The following is a 5,074-nucleotide window of genomic DNA, read 5'->3' as shown; positions in this document are numbered from 1 at the left end:
CTCCAGATCAAGATCATGCCTTTCATTTCTTTGTATTTTTTGTAATGTTTATGCTTTGCTTTCATTAATATCAAGTTTATGCCTTTCATTTCCTTTCCTTAACTTAGTTAACTCTTATCTTATTTATGTTCTTATTTTGTTTATTTATTTTTCTTTCTTTTATTATGTCTAGCTAAGTTTATTATGTCAAGGTGAAAAGGTTACACTAATGGTGTAAGAATAAGTATAGTGTAAGCTCAATATGGACTTTAATGTTTGATACTAACATGTTTTGTATTTGTTATCTTGTTCACTCTTTAATACTTTGCTTGTTAAATGACTAATCTTGATTTATGCTCTATAACACTTGGTACAACAAATGCTTGACACTTTCATAGCCCATACTGTATGGTATAACCGACACCTGAGCTATGAAAGGAACTTGATTTGTTGTTAACATAAGTTATAATCATGAATGTTGTTATTAACATAAGTTAAATGCTTGACGAGATTTACAAGTATTAACATTAATCGAATAAGATGACTAATGTAATCATGTTAACAATCTATAATCTGATTGGAACCTCCTTTGTGTGTGGTTTCCAATTGAATAATAAGAGTTTATATTATACTTGTTTGACATACCATTAGTGGATCCTCTAACCTTGACATTGTTATTATCATTGTTTAATCGTTACATTAATATTTCATCTCAAAGTTCTTATCTTCTTCTTCTTCTTCTCCTTCTTTTTCTTTATTATTATTATTATTATTAATTAATATTTGATCTCCAAGTTCTCATCATCATCATCTTCTTCTTCTCTATTATTACTATTGTTATTATTATTATTGTTATTGTTATTATTGTTATTACTATTATTGTTGTTGTTGTTGTTGTTGTTATTATTATTGTTGTTGTATTATTGTTATTTATAATTTGTACAATTAACCTCCCTGTGGTTTGACCCTGGTCTTGCCGGGTTATTTATTACTTCGACACTCCTGCACTTGGGAGAAGACATTAATCTTTTCGTCATGTCATTAGTCGTAGTAGATTATGTTTCAAAATGGATAGAGGCAATTCCAAGTCGAAACAATGATCACAAAACAGTGATAAAGTTTTTGAAAGAAAATATTTTGAGTCGATTTGGAGTCTCTCGAGCCATAATAAGTGATGGTGGAACACATTTCTGCAACAAGCCATTTGAGTCTTTAATGAAGAAATATGGAATCACAAACAAAGTTGCCACCCCTTATCACCTTCAAACAAGTGGACAAGTAGAGCTTGTTAATAGGGAGATCCAACATATTTTGGAGCAAACAGTGAACCCTAATAGGAAAGACTGGTCTTTAAGACTTAATGATGCACTTTGGGCTTATCGAATTGCTTATAAAACATCATTAGGTATGTCACCTTATAGACTAGTCTATGGAAAATCTTGTCACTTGGTTGTGGAACTTGAACATAAAGCTTATTGGGCTATTAAAACTTTCAATTCAAATCTGGATGATGCAGTCAACTACGAAAATTATAAATAAATGAGCTTGAGGAAATAAGAAATGATGCATATGAAAATTCAAGAATTCATAAAGCAAGAATTAAAGAGTTTCATGACAAGAAAATACTGAGAAAAACATTCAATATTGGTCAAAAAGTCTTGCTTTATAATTCTCGACTGCATTTATTTCCTGGAAAATTATGATCAAGATGGAGCGGTCCTTTTATTGTGAAACATGTGTATCCATATGGGGCCTACGACATCGAGAATCCAAAGAATGACAATGTTTCCAAGGTAAATGGACATCGTCTGAAAGTTTACTTTGACAATTTTTCAGTTGAACATGACTCTATTGAATTGGGTGATCCTGTATATAAAGATTGATTATTTTTTTGAGTGAGTTTTGCTAGTTTCTCTCACCCCGGTCAAATGGCGGACAACGGTACTCCGTGACTTAAGTTGGTTCTTTCAGTTTCCTATAATAACTGATATTTGTGTATATATTTGTGCAATTCTTTGAATCTCTCTTCCAATTCTCATTTGATAATGGACACTAATCTTGAAAAATTGAAAAAGTATTTTTCCGCTCTGCCCCAAAATGCGATTACAAAAATTTACTGTGCTAGATGTGCAAGATTGAGATTGTTAATAAATCATGGAATTCCTAAAGATATTCGCTGGTTGATTGAAGCAAAGGTCCGATTATCAGGTGAGTCCTCTAACTCCTTCATTTCACACATGCTTAGAACAAGTAAAAGCATTTTTGTAAAGAAACGTCGTGCAAAATGACTAGAACTCTGTCATCGATGTGCTAGATGGACTTGTAATGCACAATGTCGTTCTTTAGGAATGATATCTATAAACCATGAAGATAAAATACAATTCATTAAGGATGGCCTGAGTAAGGAATCTTTAGATAATCTTCTATTGACTCTTGAGACGCATCCTAGTGGAGATGTGCATCGTGTAATTACTCTTGAGACGCATCCTAGTGGAGATGTGCATCGTGCAATTCATGATTTATGGCCACTATTTCATAAAGAACATGATCGACTTAGTCTTGGGAATCTGACTAAAAAAGACCCTATTTGCCAGTTTTTAAGAAAACTGGATGGGAAGCCTATCCCCGACCTATAGAGGGCGTTTAAGCCGTTCTTGGACGTAAAACCAAGGGAAGATGTGAGCCACAATCACAACTACCTATACATACACATGCTTTTTCAAAAGTAAGTAAATAAATAAATAAATAAATAAATAAAGAGAGAGAGAGTGTGTGAGACTCCAGCTGGCCTACATATAGGTGTTATGATTGCCTTTCTAATTTCTCATCTATAAAACCCTCTCTTCCTTCCTTTCATTTCTACTCAACCCATACATTCAACAAATACAGAATTGTGTAGAAATGGCAAGTTCCTCAATATAAGAAATATTTGTGTTTTCAGTGGATCTAGTCCTGGGAAAGAAAAGGAGTTTTTAAAATCAGCAAATCATCTTGGTCACGTGCTAGCTGAGAGACAGATTCATTTAGTGTATGGGGGAGACAGTCTTGGGTTAATGGGAGGTGTGTCAATAGGTGCATTTTTAGGAGGTAGTCAAGTTTTGGGGGTCGTCCTCGAAGCTTTAGCACAAGGGGACATCATTGGAAAAACAATTGGAGAGGAACTTTAGGTCTCCACAATGTCGGCTCGAATGAATGCAATGTTTAACCATGTTGATGCCTTCATTACTCTAACAGGTGGTCTAGGTACATTGAAAGAGATCTTTCATATTTCCTCTTGGGCTCAACTGCACATTCACCATAAACCCATAGGTTTGTTAAATGTTAATGGTTATTATGATAAGTTGTTGTCTTTTTTTGATCATGCTGTGGAACAGGAATTTCTAACATCTTCTGCACGACAAATCATAATCTCTGCTGCTACTGCTGAACAATTGATTGACCAACTACAATCTTTCATTCCTGTAATTGATTCCTCCATGAATCACATAAATTGGTCATCTAAGGGAAGCCATAAAAAACTTAGATTAGATTTGAGTCTTCATTTGTAATTTTTGTGTTGTTTTGTTTTATTATTGTGTTTTCGTATTACTTATTTTTGTTTAAGTGTGTTTCACGTTTATCAATCTTCTATACTCTATCTTTCTACCTTAGAACATTGAGGACAATGTCTCATTTTGGTTGGGGGGAGAGGGTAGTAGTTGATAAAAAAAAAAATTGTTTTCCATTTCATAAAGCATGTGCATAATTGTTGTTACTAGGATGACAGAGTAAATGAGCTCTTTTGTTAAAGTGACTCTTAAGACGCATCTTAGTAACCATTCTTAACAAGGTCTATTATAATACTTCTTGAAATATTCAGATTTACAAACTCTCGCATTATTATCACTTAATTCTGTTCATATACTCATTTAACATGTATTCTTAAACCTTAATTTTCACACACACACTTTAACATATGATTGTGGGTTGCATATTGGATTATTACATTATTTATGTTCTTTTGTTAAAGGTAACAACTAAGGGAAAGGGATTGTAAAAAGGGATAGTATATAATTAAAAAAAAAGAAAAAAAAGAAAAAAAAATGAAAAAAATACTGATAATAAAAATGTAGATAAGTTTGGTTTCGTAGCCTCCCTAACCTAAGCAATTAAGCCCGAAGGGGTGTTTAACAGCTAATACCCTAAAGTCAACTAACTTGGAAGCTATTGGCCCAACGCTTGTTACATGGGTTGAGGAGAAAAGCTTAAGGGAATCAAACATTGCACTATCTACATATCAGGATCTGCGACCGAGTTACTAAGCTCGTAGGGGTGTCTTAACACCTAATGCCCTAAGACCAACTGGTCTGGGAGTCATTACCCGAAAGCTCGTTACATGGGTTAAAGATGCATGGTGTTTTTAAATTATATGTATATATATATTTTTTTAAAAAAAAAAGAAGAAAAAAAAAGAGACAAAAATAATAATCTCAACCCAAGAAAGTTAACCTTAAACATTAGAACAAATTTTTTTGTTTTCTTCCAAGAAAAGCCCCATAATTATGTGTTGATACATTGAGCACAAAAGAAAGGTTTATGAATATCTTGTTAAGAGATGTTGAGCAGGTATGTAATTTAATGAGAGTTTGTTTATCTGGATAGATTAATGGAAGTTAAATGATGAATACCTTGCTTTGTGGAATATACAAATTGTTTTTCTATTTTACGCTTTGATTACTAGGGAGAATTTGAAAATTATTTTTCTATTTTAACGCTTTTATTACTAGGGACTAGTAATAAGCTGGGGAGGGGTGTGATTAGTACTTAAAAGTGCATTTTTATCAAGGTTTTATATCATCATTTTGCACTTGAAGTATCAATAACTCCTTAACTAAAACATGTTTTATAATAATATATCTAAGAATATAAGATACCTTTAATTTATGGTAAATGTTCATTTTAAATGCAGGCATATCACATAAATGAAAGGATTGATTGATGACTTTAAGAACTTAAATTGCAAGAGCAAAAAGATGACCAAAATTAGAAAAGAGATGTCGGTGCAATCTAAATCGGAACACTGTTTGGTAATTGGGTCATATCTGGAGCTATAGAT

The sequence above is a fragment of the Populus euphratica genome, unplaced genomic scaffold (genome assembly GCF_000495115.2).
Source record: "Populus euphratica unplaced genomic scaffold, PopEup_1.0 scaffold892.1, whole genome shotgun sequence".
In the NCBI taxonomy this organism is placed as follows: domain Eukaryota; kingdom Viridiplantae; phylum Streptophyta; class Magnoliopsida; order Malpighiales; family Salicaceae; genus Populus; species Populus euphratica.
The sequence above is the reverse complement of the archived record's forward strand: the minus strand, read 5'-3'. Positions refer to the sequence as shown.